This window comes from Cherax quadricarinatus, chromosome 27, assembly GCF_038502225.1.
Source record: "Cherax quadricarinatus isolate ZL_2023a chromosome 27, ASM3850222v1, whole genome shotgun sequence".
Lineage (NCBI taxonomy): Eukaryota > Metazoa > Arthropoda > Malacostraca > Decapoda > Parastacidae > Cherax > Cherax quadricarinatus.
Window position 1 is genome coordinate 12659157 of NC_091318.1, and position 16123 is coordinate 12675279.

Below are 16123 nucleotides of genomic sequence, written 5' to 3' on the forward strand. Positions count from 1 at the left end.
GTTGCCTAACTGTTGCATATGTATCTTACCTACCAACCTATCGGTATTGTATACCATTTTGATATTCATCCATGAACTGTAGTTAGAAAACTTCATCATAATGTATACCTGGAGATGACTAGAGACTGATTCCAGATATACAACCAAATTTATTCTTTTGAGAACGGGAGGTATGGCAGACGGTGGAAAAAATACTTCCAAGACACTACTAGGGTTTAGAAGTCCAGAGCTTTACAACGCCCTCGCAATATAAGGGAAATTACCAGTAGAGCCGTGATGAATGGTTTGAAAAACCGAGATGTTGAAGATTGAGACACTTATGCAGCATATGGGAATCTTTATTCAGGAAACGTTTCGCCACACAGTGGCTTCATCAGTCCAATACAAAGAGGAAGTTGAAAGTTAAGACACATGTGCAACATCTGGATATCTTTATTGTAGTAGACGTTTCGCCATCCAGTGGCTTTATCAATACAGATTCTAGGACATAATAGGAAGACAGTAGAATTATATACAAAAGATGAGGTAATCAGTCCCTCGGCCTTGGAGTTAGTGTTCACAGCATCGTGGTGGAGGAGAGTCTGGAGCAAAGGCAAGAAGACTGGCGCTTTTTATAGGCGTCAGTGAATAGGACGGGCCAGTCTTCTTGCCTTTGCTCCAGACTCTCCTCCACCACGATGCTGTGAACACTAACTCCAAGGCCGAGGGACTGATTACCTCATCTTTTGTATATAATTCTACTGTCTTCCTATTATGTCCTAGAATCTGTATTGATAAAGCCACTGGATGGCGAAACGCCTACTACAATAAAGATATCCAGATGTTGCACATGTGTCTTAACTTTCATATTGTCGGTATTTTATACCTTTCTTGCACAACTTGTCAGACACTGCAACATCATGGAATCTTGGTTCAGAGGACATCTACAAGACCTTCTTCACGGCTGCTGCAACTAACCCATCTCTTTGGGAAGGACCTACTTCCACTGGGGAATCCCGCCTACCAGTGACTGCCCTCGTCTGCTGCCCGTCCTATTCACTGACGCCTATAAAAAGCGCCAGTCTTCTTGCCTTTGCTCCAGACTCTCCTCCACCACGATGCTGTGAACACTAACTCCAAGGCCGAGGGACTGATTACCTCATCTTTTGTATATAATTCTACTGTCTTCCTATTATGTCCTAGAATCTGTATTGATAAAGCCACTGGATGGCGAAACGTCTACTACAATAAAGATATCCAGATGTTGCACATGTGTCTTAACTTTCATATTGTCGGTATTTTATACCTTTCTTGCACAACAAAGAGGAAGGCGTAAGGAGAGGAGGAGAATGAGGTAATCAGTCCCTCAACCTGGAGTCGATGTGTTCAGTCCATCAATCTTGTAGAATTGATGGACTGAACACATCGACTCCAGGTTGAGGGACTGATTACCTCATTCTCCTCCTCTCCTTACGCCTTCCTCTTTGTATTGGACTGATGAAGCCACTGTGTGGCGAAACGTTTCCTGAATAAAGATTCCCATATGCTGCATAAGTGTCTCAATCTTCAGTAGAGCCGTAACTGTTTACTAGAGAAACACGAGTGTCTGAAAGAATCCTGATCATCATCCTTTTGATGTGTCAGACTGCGTGTTTCAAGCCACAACTGCTCCACAAGGCAGTCAGCGATTAGGTCTGGTCTGAGACGTGACCGCTGATACGATAATACCTGTAACCATCAGCAGGTAAACAAGACAGCTCACTAACCAACTCAGAAGCCAATGATTTGACTTTCAGGTGCTGCTCAATGAGCCATGTGTCACAGGAAACCTAGCCCGAGCCTGGTGTTGTGGACCGCCCCGAGCCTGGTGTTGTGGACCGCCCCGAGCCAGTGGCGAGCTTCACGTCACCAAGGCTTCCTATGTCAACAAATTTATTCACACCCGATATCTGACGTCATTAATTCTTCACTTCACCAAATGATTCGCCTCGAGGAACAACAAATGCGTGATTCTCTAGTGATACTGGATTTCTTTTGTTACTCTACCTGCATATAAATCTGACGATTTTTATGTAAAATATGAAGGGTACGGAAAAATAGGTTGAACTCCAAATGTTGAACTCCAGTTTCTCCCTGACTATATATATTCCTACAAGAACCTAAGTTACGTAATACAACTGAATTTCCTGTTGTGTGGTACTGTAATTCAGGCTCCTGTAATTCTAAGACTGCTTTTCAATACTGTAACTCTGTTATGGTACCTGTTTAAGTCAATGGTGAATTATTTTATGGCCGCGTCGAAGTGAAAAGTGTTAATTTTTAGAGAACTGTAGCAATGAGGACATTCAGCTCTCTATGAAATGAAACAAATTCTGGTGGATCAGGGACTGATCCACTACGCTGTTACTGATGGCCACAAGCAGTCCAACGTACGAGTCATAGCCTGGCTGATTGGGAACCGACTTGAGGAATGTCTAGTTCCCATTAGTGTTAGTCACAAGTCTCCGCCTATACCAGATGTTTTCCTAAAGGTATATTGTAGTGCTTCTGTGTCTAAAGATTCATACAACGTTGTTGTTGGTAGCAGTAGTAGTGGTGGTAGCAGTAGTAGTGGTGGTAGCAGTAGTAGTGGCGGTATCAGTAGTAGTGGTGGTAGCAGTAGTAGTGGTGGTAGCAGCAGTAGTGGTGGTAGCAGTAGTAGTGGTGGTAGCAGCAGTAGTAGTGGTGGTAGCAGTAGTAGTGGTGGTAGCAGTAGTAGTGGTGGTGGTAGCAGTAGTAGTGGTGGTAGCAGCAGTAGTGGTGGTAGCAGTAGTAGTGGTGGTAGCAGTAGTAGTGGTGGTAGCAGTAGTAGTGGTGGTAGCAGTAGTAGTGGTGGTAGCAGTAGTAGTGGTGGTAGCAGTAGTAGTGGTGGTAGCAGTAGTAGTGGTGGTGGTAGCAGTAGTAGTAGTGGTGGTAGTAGTAGTGGTGGTAGCAGTAGTAGTAGTGGTGGTAGCAGTAGTAGTAGTGGTGGTAGCAGTAGTAGTGGTGGTAGCAGTAGTAGTAGTGGTGGTAGCAGTAGTAGTAGTGGTGGTAGCAGTAGTAGTAGTGGTGGTAGCAGTAGTAGTGGTGGTAGCAGTAGTAGTAGTGGTGGTAGCAGTAGTAGTAGTGGTGGTAGCAGTAGTGGTGGTGGTAGCAGTAGTGGTGGTAGTAGTAGTAGTGGTGGTAGCAGTAGTAGTGGTGGTGGTAGCAGTAGTAGTGGTGGTGGTAGCAGTAGTGGTGGTAGCAGTAGTAGTAGTGGTAGCAGTAGTAGTAGTGGTAGCAGTAGTAGTGGTGGTAGCAGTAGTAGTGGTGGTAGCAGTAGTAGTGGTGGTAGCAGTAGTAGTGGTGGTAGCAGTAGTGGTGATAGCAGTAGTAGTGGTGGTAGCAGTAGTAGTGGTGGTAGCAGTAGTAGTGGTGATAGCAGTAGTAGTGGTGGTGGTGGTAGCAGTAGTGGTGGTGGTAGCAGTAGTAGTGGTGGTAGCAGTAGTAGTGGTGGTAGCAGTAGTAGTGGTGGTAGCAGTAGTAGTGGTGGTAGCAGTAGTAGTGGTGATAGCAGTAGTAGTGGTGGTAGCAGTAGTAGTGGTGGTAGCAGTAGTAGTGGTGATAGCAGTAGTAGTGGTGGTAGCAGTAGTAGTGGTGGTAGCAGTAGTGGTGGTGGTAGCAGTAGTAGTGGTCGTAGCAGTAGTAGTGGTGGTAGCAGTAGTAGTGGTCGTAGCAGTAGTAGTGGTGGTAGTAGTAGTAGTGGTAGTAGCAGTAGTCGTGGTGATAGCAGTAGAGGAGGTAGCAGTAGTAGTGGTGGTAGCAGTAGTGGTGGTGGTAGCAGTAGTGGTGGTGGTAGCAGTAGTGGTGGTGGTAGCAGTAGTAGTGGTGGTAGCAGTAGTAGTAGTGGTAGCAGTAGTAGTGGTGGTAGTAGTAGTGGTGGTAGCAGTAGTAGTGGTGGTAGCAGTAGTAGTGGTGGTAGCAGTAGTAGTGGTGGTAGCAGTAGTAGTGGTGGTAGCAGTAGTAGTGGTGGTAGCAGTAATGGTGGTAGCAGTAGTAGTGGTGGTAGCAGTAGTAGTGGTGGTAGCAGTAGTAGTGGTGGTAGCAGTAGTAGTGGTGGTAGCAGTAGTAGTGGTGGTAGCAGTAGTAGTGGTGGTAGCAGTAGTAGTGGTGGTAGCAGTAGTAGTGGTGGTAGCAGTAGTAGTGGTGGTAGCAGTAGTAGTGGTGGTAGCAGTAGTAGTGGTGGTAGCAGTAGTAGTGGTCGTAGCAGTAGTAGTGGTGGTAGCAGTAGTGGTGGTGGTAGCAGTAGTAGTGGTAGCAGGTGTATTAGTAGTAGTGGTGGTAGCAGTAGTAATGGTGGTAGCAGTAGTAGTGGTGGTAGCAGGTGTATTAGTAGTAGTAGCAGGTGCAGTAAGTGTAGTAGTGTAGTACGTGTAGTATTAGTAGTAATAGTATTGGTAGTAGTAGGTGTAGTAGTAGTATTGGTAGTAGTAGGTGTAGTAGTAGTAGTAGTAGTATTGGTAGTAGTAAAACTTCACACTAGACAATAATTATCATCATTATATAGTAAAGTCAGACTCTAGCAGACACTTTGCCTGGTATTAATAAAGTGGAACTTCTTGAAGAGTTGTGTTTGACTGCTGAGTGTAGGCCAGTAGACCTATGGTGGGAATGGGTAGAGTAGAATATACAGCCTTATTTTGAATCAACAGGCCTACTGCTGTGACAATAGTTAAATATGAGTAGGCCTACCTGCTTAGTATGTTAGGTCCCATTAATATTCTCTCAATCATTCTAGCTCATAATCTCTCACTCCTCCCTCACCCTCCTCCCTCACTCTCCTACTCTCCTCCCTCACTCTCCTACTCTCCTCCCTCACTCTCCTACTCTCCTTCCTGACTACCCTACTGCCTCCCTCACTACCCTACTCTCCTTCCTGACTACCCTACTGCCTCTCTCACTACCCTACTCTCCTTCCTGACTACCCTACTGCCTCTCTCACTACCCTACTCTCCTTCCTGACTACCCTACTCTCCTCCCTCACTACCCTACTCTCCTCCCTCACTCTCCTACTCTCCTCCCTCGCTCTCCTCCCTCACTCTCCTACTCTGCTGTCTCCATTAGTCCACAATGTACTGGACAAGCCTCAGTTGTTTTCATCCAAACCGTGAAGCTGATGGGAGAGCCTGGGTGAGGGGAGAGCCTGGGTGAGGGGAGAGAGGAGAGTTAGAAGAAGGGAGAGAGTTAGAAGACAGAAGGGAGGGAATGAGGGGAAAGTGTGGGGAGGGAGTAAGAAGAGAAAGTGAGGGGATATACAAGACATGTAAAGAACAAAAAAAGATATTTGGGACAGATAAAAGACATATGGGGTGGCAAAAGACATGTTGGGCAGACAACAGGCACAAGCTGTTGACTGTGAAGACAGTTGGAAGTCACTGGAGAGTGTACGACATTCATCACGGTACGAAGGGTCACACTGCCAGACACATGATACCGCTTCTCCCTTCCACACACACAGGAGCTGAGACTTGACCCCTGCAGTCACAAATAGGCGTATACAAACACACAAATACAAACATTAACCTGACGACGCTAAGAGCCCAGGAGGAGGACCAGAGTTTATATGATTAGGACGTGCAAAATACTGAGAGGAATTGACAAGATGAACAGGGAAGAGAGGAGGGGGGGGGGGTCTTAAGTATACCAGGTCACAACTTGAAAGTTAAAAGCACAGATAAGTCACAGGAATGTTAGGAAGTATTTCTTTAGTTTTAAATTGGTCAGGAAGTGGAACGGCCAAGACAGCGAGGTTGTAGAAGCAGAATCCATACAAAGCTTTAAGAGTAGGTACGATAGGACTCACGCAGCCAGGAGTGTGAAACCAGCAACGGCGAGCGAAGGCGGGGAACCTGGAGCTTAGACTCGACCTCTCCAGTCATAATTAGGCTAATACAATTAGGCGAGTAGGCGCGCGCAAGCCACACACACACACACACACACACACACACACACACACACACACACACACACACACACACACACACACACACACACCTTAGGGCCAGGGATCATGTGCATTTAAGCTACGAATACACAGAGTTGTATGTAGATGAACTACAAAGGGATCTGGACAGGCTGCAGACCTGGTCCAGCAATTGGCTCCTGGAGTTCAACCCCATCAAGTGCAAAATCATGAAGATTGGGGAAGGACAAAGAAGACCGCAGACGGAGTACAGTCTAGGGAGCCAGAGACTACAAACCTCACTCAAGGAAAAAGATCTTGGGGTGAGTATAACACCAGGCACATCTCCTGAGGCGCACATCAACCAAATAACTGCTGCAGCATATGGGCGCCTAGCAAACCTCAGAACAGCATTCCGACATCTTAATAAGGAATCGTTCAGGACCCTGTACACCGTGTACGTTAGGCCCATATTGGAGTATGCAGCACCAGTCTGGAACCCACACCTAGCCAATCACGTAAACAAACTAGAGAAAGTGCAAAGGTTTGCAACAAGACTAGTCCCAGAGCTAAGGGGTATGTCCTACGAGGAGAGGTTAAGGGAAATTGACATGATGACACTGGAGGACAGGAGAGATGGGGGGACATGATAACGACATATAAAATACTGAGAGAAATTGACAAGGTGGACAGAGACAGAATATTCCAGAGATGGGACACAGCAACAAGGGGACACAGTTGGAAGTTGAAGACTCAGATGAACCACAGGGATGTTAGGAAGTATTTCTTCAGTCACAGAGTTGTCAGGAAGTGGAATAGTCTGGGAAGTGATGTAGTGGTGGCAGGATCCATACATAGCTTTAAGCAGAGGTATGATAAAGCTCATGGTGCAGGGAGTGACCCAGTAGCGGCCAGTGAAGGGGCGGGGCCAGGAGCTATGAATCGACCCCTGCAACCACAACTAGGTGAGTACACACACACCACGAAAAACATCCCAGGAAAACATTTAATAAACATATACAATCAGATAAAAATTTTTGTGTTAATTAAAAGATGAACTAATTTAAATTTGGAGAATTACCCCTCCCTCCCCCCCGCGTCCCCCGAGACCAACAATTAAACTACGCCTCACAGTCACTGATACTAAATCAGAAGGATCCAGACACACAATGCATCCATGTGTGAATACTTACTTCGAGAATCATCTCAAAGTAACGATTCTTGTGGAGTCATTCACTTCCTGATGAGTCCTCAGACAAATTGATGCTCGTCTGCAGGAGCCACAGTTTTACTGAGACATATGTATCAATATGGCACAAGAAGTCACTGACGCTGAAGTCTTCTATAGTGCACACGCTATATGGCAGCCTCTGTCTCAGCATCCGTCTGTGTATTAAGAGGCACTAAGTTCTCCCATCTTCTAACATGCTCATTTTTCCACTATAATCTACCTTGTCCATAATTACTATCGCATCTGCTTTGTCTGTTTCGTAAGGTCAAGTCTAGGATCTTTCCTTAATTCATGGTAAAACTTAACAAATCTTTGATGACAGCACAATTGAATATCTTTACGACGTTCATATCTAGCAGGGACAACAAAGACAGGAGGAAGAGGACTTGATTTGGGAAAAAAGAGTGAAAAATATGGGGAAAAAAAATACTCACCACCTTCAAGGACAGGCCAAACTGTTCCGTCAATCCTGAAAAAAAGGAAAGTCTGATTAACCCAAGACAACAGTGCATTAGTGTTCGCAATAAAGCTAACAGAATCCTTGGCTTTATAGCAAGAAGTATAACTAATAGAAGTTCTCAGGTTGTTAGGCCTCATTTAGATTATGCCGCACAGTTTTGGTCACCGTATTACAGAATGGATAGAAATGCACTGGAAAATGTACAAAGGAGGATGACAAAGTTGATCCCATGTATCAGAAATCTTCCCCATGAGGATAGACTGAGGGCCCTGAACCTGCACTCTCTAGAAAGGCGTAGAATTAAAGGGGATATGATTGAGGTGTATAAATGGAAAACAGGAATTAATAAAGGGGATGTAAATAGCGTGCTAAAAATATCTAACAGACAGGACTCGCAGCAATGGCCTTAAATTGGAAAAATTCAGATTCAGGAAGGATATAGGAAAGCACTGGTTTGGTAATAGAGTTGTGGATGAGTGGAACAAACTCCCGAGTACCGTCATAGACGCCAAGACATTGTCTAGTTTTAAAATAAATACACGAGTGGGTGTAGGTGGGTGAGAGTTGGACCTGACTAGCTTGTGCTACTAGGTCGGATGCAGTGCTCCTCCCTTAAGTGACGTGTCTGACCTCACTAGTTCAAGGCATTGGCTTAAGCCGGTGGGAGAATTAGAACTGCCTCGTATAGGCCAGTAGACCTGTTGAGCTCTGAATCAGCCCTTGCAACCACAACTAGGTGAGTACACACTAGTAGCGACCAATGAAGAGGGGGGGGGGGAGAAGGAGCTATAACAGGACCCCTGTAACCACAATTAGATGAGTACACTTATCCACATGGCACCCACACACAATAATATCCACATGGCACCCACACAATATTATCCACATGGCACCCACACAATATTATCCACATGGCACCCACCCACAATATTATCCACATGGCACCCACACACGTAATATTATCCACATGACACCCACACACGTAATATTATCCATATGGCACCCACACACGTAATATTATCCATATGGCACCCACACACGTAATATTATCCATATGGCACCCACACACGTAATATTATCCATATGGCACCCACACACGTAATATTATCCACATGGCACCCACACATAATATTATCCACATGGCACCCACACATAATATTATCCACATGGCATCCATACACGTAATATTATCTACATGACACCCACACACGTAATATTACCCACACGACACCCACACACGTAATATTATCCACATGACACCCACACACGTAATATTATCCACATGACACCCACACACGTAATATTATCCACATGACACCCACACACGTAATATTATCCACATGACACCCACACACGTAATATTATCCACATGACACCCACACACGTAATATTACCCACACGACACCCACACACGTAATATTATCCACATGACACCAACACACGTAATATTATCCACATGGCAACCACACACGTAATATTATCCACATGGCAACCACACACGTAATATTATCCACATGGCAACCACACACGTAATATTATCCACATGGCAACCACACACGTAATATTATCCACATGACACCCACACACGTAATATTATCCACATGGCAACCACACACGTAATATTATCCACATGGCAACCACACACGTAATATTATCCACATGGCAACCACACACGTAATATTATCCACATGGCAACCACACACGTAATATTATCCACATGGCAACCACACACGTAATATTATCCACATGACACCCACACACGTAATATTATCCACATGGCAACCACACACGTAATATTACCCACACGACACCCACACACGTAATATTATCCACATGACACCAACACACGTAATATTATCCACATGACACCCCCACACGTAATATTATCCACATGGCAACCACACACGTAATATTATCCACATGGCAACCACACACATAATGTTATCCACATGGCAACCACACACATAATGTTATCCACATGGCAGCCACACACATAATGTTATCCACATGACACACAAACACGCAATATTATCCACATCACATTAGTTTCACTTGTGTTCTTTCACCTAACAAATTGTCGGTAATTCTACCAAGATTAACACAAACAAGATTCACTGTGTTATCCCTGGCCATACCAGACATCAGTCATAATTACTGAAGCCATTCAATAGAAAATTACTCAGATATATGTAATGCGATTTAAAGGGACTGAAAATTTAACATTTTTACGCAGACAACTGACAGGTGCACGTGCACACACTTCAGTTTCACTCTTCTCCGTCGTTGAGTTACGAGGCTCAGTTATGACCGCTGGAAGCTGCGCTGTACAGAGTTTTTGGAATTGTCGTAGGCATTTGAAATTATTGGAAATGGGTTCAACAGCTTTGGTTATAGGTTTGCCTGTAGATGCCTGTCCCTCCTAGAATTTTGCCCTAGTTACCGTACATCAGCGATGAAGATTTGAAGCCGATTGGTTGAGGCATTTCAATGTTATGAAAAAAAAAGGAATAATTGAAGAAAATTAAAGAAAAAAACAAATACTTAAATGTCGTCATTCTGGTTTAAATTATAATAATATTAATAATTTTATTTTGGTTTCATTATTAATATTTTAATATTGATAAATACAAATATAAATATTTAAATAAAAATATTGATATTCATAATTAAATGTAAAATAATAATAAAAACTGACTAAATTCTGGAGGTAAACAATATGAAACTTGATCCACGATGTTGTTAGTGTTGCTGTAGTGACTTACCTGTGTTGCTAGTGTTGCTGTAGTGACTTACCTGTGTTGCTAGTGTTGCTGTAGTGACTTAACTGTGTTGCTAGTGTTGCTGTAGTGACTTACCTGTGTTGCTAGTGTTGCTGTAGTGATTTACCTGTGTTGCTAGTGTTGCTGTAGTGACTTACTTGTGTTGCCAGTGTTGCTGTAGTGACTTGCTAGTGTTGCTGTAGTGACTTACCTGTGTTGCTAGTGTTGCTGTAGTGATTTACCTGTGTTGCTAGTGTTGCTGTAGTGATTTACCTGTGATGGTAGTGTTGCTGTAGTGACTTAACTGTGTTGCTAGTGTTGCTGTAGTGATTTACCTGTGATGGTAGTGTTGCTGTAGTGATTTACCTGATTAGTAGTGATTTACCTGTGATGGTAGTGTTGCTGTAGTGACTTACCTGTGATGGTAGTGTTGCTGTAGTGATTTACCTGTGATGGTAGTGTTGCTGTAGTGATTTACCTGTGATGGTAGTGTTGCTGTAGTGACTTACCTGTGATGGTAGTGTTGCTGTAGTGACTTACCTGTGATGGTAGTGTTGCTGTAGGGATTTACCTGTGATGGTAGTGTTGCTGTAGTGACTTACCTGTGATGGTAGTGTCCCGTGATGGTAGTGTTGCTGTAGTGACTTACCTGTGATGGTAGTGTTGCTGTAGTGACTTACCTGTGATGATAGTGTTGCTGTAGTGATTTACCTGTGTTGGTAGTGTTGCTGTAGTGACTTACCTGTGATGGTAGTGTTGCTGTAGTGATTTACCTGTGTTGGTAGTGTTGCTGTAGTGACTTACCTGTGATGGTAGTGTTGCTGTAGTGACTTACCTGTGATGATAGTGTTGCTGTAGTGACTTACCTGTGATGGTAGTGTTACTGTAGTGACTTACCTGTGATGGTAGTGTTACTGTAGTGACTTACCTGTGATGGTAGTGTTTCTGTAGTGATTTACCTGTGATGGTAGTGTTTCTGTAGTGATTTACCTGTGATGGTAGTGTTGCTGTAGTGACTTACCTGTGATGGTAGTGTTGCTGTAGTGACTTACCTGTGATGGTAGTGTTGCTGTAGTGACTTACCTGTGATGGTAGTGTTGCTGTAGTGACTTACCTGTGATGGTAGTGTTGCTGTAGTGACTTACCCGTGTTGGTAGTGTTGCTGTAGTGACTTACCTGTGATGGTAGTGTTGCTGTAGTGACTTACCTGTGATGGTAGTGTTGCTGTAGTGATTTACCTGTGATGGTAGTGTTGCTGTAGTGACTTACCTGTGATGGTAGTGTTGCTGTAGTGACTTACCTGTGATGGTAGTGTTTCTGTAGTGATTTACCTGTGATGGTAGTGTTGCTGTAGTGACTTACCTGTGATGGTAGTGTTGCTGTAGTGATTTACCTGTGTTGGTAGTGTTGCTGTAGTGACTTACCTGTGATGGTAGTGTTGCTGTAGTGATTTACCTGTGTTGGTAGTGTTGCTGTAGTGACTTACCTGTGATGGTAGTGTTGCTGTAGTGATTTACCTGTGTTGGTAGTGTTGCTGTAGTGATTTACCTGTGTTGGTAGTGTTGCTGTAGTGACTTACCTGTGATGGTAGTGTTGCTGTAGTGATTTACCTGTGTTGGTAGTGTTGCTGTAGTGACTTACCTGTGATGGTAGTAGTGTTGTAGCCAGAGAGCAGGAGTTTCCACTCACTAGCATAAAAAAAAGGACGAACATCGATGGGGGGAAGGAGGGAGGGGGAGGGAAAGAGGAGGAGAGAGGAGAGAGAGAAGGGAGAGAGAGGAGAGAGAGAGGAGAGAGAGAGAAGGGAGAGAGAAGGGAGAGAGAGAAGGGAGAGAGAGGAGAGAGAGAGAAGGGAGAGAGAGGAGAGAGAGAGAAGGGAGAGAGAGGAGAGAGAGAGAAGGGAGAGAGAAGGGAGAGAGAAGGGAGAGAGAAGGGAGAGAGAAGGGAGAGAGAGAAGGGAGAGAGAAGGGAGAGAGAGAAGGGAGAGAAAGGGAGAAGGGAGAGACAAGAGAAAGAGAGAGAAAAAGAGAAAGAGAGAGAAAAAAAGAGAAAGAAAGAGAGAAAAAAAGAGAAAGAGAAAGAGAGAGAGAGAGAAAAAAAAGAGAGAGAGAGAGAGAGAGAGAGAGAGAGAGAGAGAGAGAGAGAGAGAGAGAGAGTTCCTGTTCGTTACTCCGATGCCCTACACTCGCTTACACTGATACACTCTGCTTCTTACAATAACACTGGTACAGTGACACACTGCTGAGTATATACACACACTGTCAACAACACTCGTATATTAAGTTTAACACTAACACACTGGTGCCATCATACACCCGATCTCTTTAGCTGATTTTTTTTTTTTTTGCACAAAACAAGTTTACAGGCTAAGAGTTGTTACCCTTCCTAAGGTATACTACCCCCTCCCCAGGATGCGACCTACAACAGTCGACTAATACCCAGGTATCTACTAACTGTTAGGTGAACAGGGGGCAGCAGGTGTAAGGAAAATACTCAGCGCTTCCACCCATGCCGGGGATCGAACCACTGATGCTCAGCATTTGAAATGAATGCGTTGCCAACCGAGCCACGGGACACAATTATCTTTACTCCCCTGGGTCCCTTTAAAACAAGTGCCTTAATGCTGACTCTTAATCTAAGAAATTGGAGTTATACTACTTTTCATCGAATCAAACCTGATAACTTCCCATTCCCCAAAGGGTTGTATAGCTTTCAGATATAGCGTTTCCCCGTAAATACAGTAATCTCCATCCCCTTGTTTAGTGCAGTTAAATTTTCAATTTCATATGATGGTTGTAATGCCTTGGTGACAACGGGTGTCCATTCTGTGGCAATTCCTCTTCTAATCTTCAATCGTGAGGGATAACATCCTATTGTGCAGGCTGGGATTTTATCAGGCTAGACAATGATTCGCCATTTCCTTTCCCATTTGGCTGTGCACCATTTCTTTCTTTATTTTACCAACACTGTATATCTACGACGGAGTGCATCCTACACCGTGAGTTACATCGTCGGCTGATATTGGGTTCAGACGGTGTCGATGACATTCATAGCCGTGACGTTGTCGAGAGCTCGTGCTAACAAGATTCCTCATTTTTTTGTCACTCTTACTTTCATGATATTGTGAAATCCCAAGTTTGTGACGACGGGGGTGAAGGGCATATAAATTTAAGCCTCGCCCTGAAACCCGAGTGAAGCTCGGAAGCGATTAGTGACGAGCTGAAATTAGAGAACCAAGTCATAGTTTCTTCTTCATTTCTTACAAAACCTCAGGAGGCGCTGAAGTAACGCGCCTCATTATTATTGTCATTTTGCCGCTAACACTACAACTACTACTGTTATCGCTAATGCTGCTGCTATTGCTGATGCTGCTGCTACTGTTCTTGGTGCTGCTGCTATTACTACTGTTAATCCTATTGCTGCTAGTATGCTACAAGTCCTAATCTATTATTACCACAGATCCTCGTTGTGGTTTTGGTACTACTACAACTTGACTTCTATTACCTGGAGTTTACCTGGAGCGAGTTCCGGGGGTCAACGCCCCCGCAGCCCGGTCTGTGACCAGGCCTCATGGTGGATCAGAGCCTGATCAACCAATTACTTCCACTAATGCTTCTATTTTTACTAATACCTATCACTGTTGCTTCTGTAACTACTCTTATTTTTACATTAAATTTTAAAGGCAGTTTCCTCTCATTTATAATCTCGCATAAAAACTATAGCAAATGTCGTCGATTCTTGAATATTATTGATGAGCTTCGCAGGTAAAGAGGTAACTCCTACAGTCAGACTCTCACTGTAACAGACGGGAAAGTCCAACTCTGTAATTGACTGGAATCGTAGCGCTGTAACAGACCGGAAAATAATTATACATATTGTAATGGACTGGAACGGGACACTAACAGCCTGGAACTAAGTCCGACAGACTGGCACATCAATAGCCTGAGACTACCACTGAAACATTATCTGGCAGAGTGGTAGTGTGTGTAGGCATACATATTCACAGGTATACATGCATGCAGGTGCTGTTAGGATGCCCTGTATACAGGGTGACCAAAAAAGCCTGGACAAAGACGAAATTGCATTTTTTAATAATTATATAATAATTTTAATGAATATCATCTTGAACATGTCCACCATCAGAGATGCAAAGTTCAACACGCTTTGCAAGATTCACATGAAGACGATGCAGTAACTCGAGTGACTGCGGGAAAAAACACAATACGTATTAGTAATATTTTTTTGTGTCCAGACTTTTGGGTCACCCTGTACCAGCAAGCACACAACAGTTTTATTAATCGCCCAACCGAAATATTAAAAAAAAAAAAAAAGAACGCTTTACTTCCTTTAAAAGAGAATCAAACAATCTCTTACGAGATGAAAACAATTGTAAACATAATAGCAAAGTAATGTAAACAAAATGTAGAGACGAAGAAAAAATATTTCACCTCATCTATTAATATTTTATTCAATTTTCTCTTGAAAAATTACAGCTTAGAAAGCAGCTGTATTAACAATTATGATAATTCTTGTGTTTCTTCTGAATATAACATCAGTTCAGCTAGTGAGAAGTCATAATCTCTCAGAGCAGTGAACCCAGCACTAAGTCAGCAGCCGCCGCCACCCACCGTAGTGCAGCCGCCGCCACCCACCGTAGTGCAACCGCCGCCACCCACCGTAGTGCAACCGCAGCCGCCGCGACCCACCGTAGTGCAACCGCCGCTGCCGCGACCTACCATAATGCAGCCGCCGCGACCCACCATAGTACAGCTCATCTTCCAAGCAACTATATTTCTTCACATAACATTTACAGCACATTTCTAGCTAAAGTTAGGTTGAATATAAATGGCGATAAAGTGTGCCATGCAAACAGGGGACACCCACTGCGCGCAGCTGCGATACAGTGTTGATATTTCAACTGTTAAAAGCACCGTTAACAGTCACCCATTTCACTGTTTTTGCAACAGTACCATGATGCCTGTGGTTAAGAAAGGACATCATCTGCTTCACCTTCACGAGCCCCTACACACACACTTCCTGCACCGCCACCAGTGTGTCGACACCAGTCACAACAATCACACCAGGGATTTTTGCAGACGAATGAAGTAACAGCGGCAGCAGAGAACAAGAATGGCAAGATAGTCCAAGGCAGGAGAGAGGCGCCACCAATAATCCCGTGCAGACGAATGAAGTAACAGCGGCAGCAGAGAACAAGAATGGCAAGATAGTCCAAGGCAGGAGAGAGTGTGTGTGTGCACTCACCTAATTGTGGTTACAGGGGTCGATTCATAGCTCCTGGAACCGCGTCTTCACTGGTCTCTATTAAGTCCACTCTCCCTGTGTGGGTGCGTGTGCGCGTCTGTACACAAAAGGAAGGGTAGTGAAAGGCAGGTCCCCTCAGTATGGAGAAGCAAAAACAGTCTCTAAGAACACTCAACAGGGTGGGAGTCCAGCGTCTACCGAACACAGGTGAAAGGTTGTACCATTTGGTGACTCCCTGCAGCAGTAGTGTCTTCTTACCAATGACTGGTAAACAATAAGAAGGCTAGTAGGCCTGATTATGGACCGGGCCGCGGGGGCGTTGATCCTCGGAATATCTTCCAGGTAGTATCGCAAGTATCAAAATCTAAGTCGTCTTTTAGCCGCTTTGCTCTACTTGAATAGTGAGGGCATGATTTTTTAACATTAAGCGCTAAACTCGTGTGGGTCATTCTGCGCAAGACTATCATAGTTTG

The 16123-nt window shown here is 44.2% G+C and overlaps 1 long non-coding RNA gene across 1 annotated transcript in view; it reads right to left on the reverse strand.

Moving 5' to 3' along the window:
• Window positions 1-16123, reverse strand: part of LOC128691008 (uncharacterized) — a 339553-nt gene that overhangs the window by 191482 nt on the left and 131948 nt on the right. Inside the window, exon 2 of the long non-coding RNA XR_008407398.2 lies at window positions 7604-7638. This is a non-coding gene — a long non-coding RNA (uncharacterized lncRNA). The remainder of the gene's footprint in view (window positions 1-7603; window positions 7639-16123) is intronic.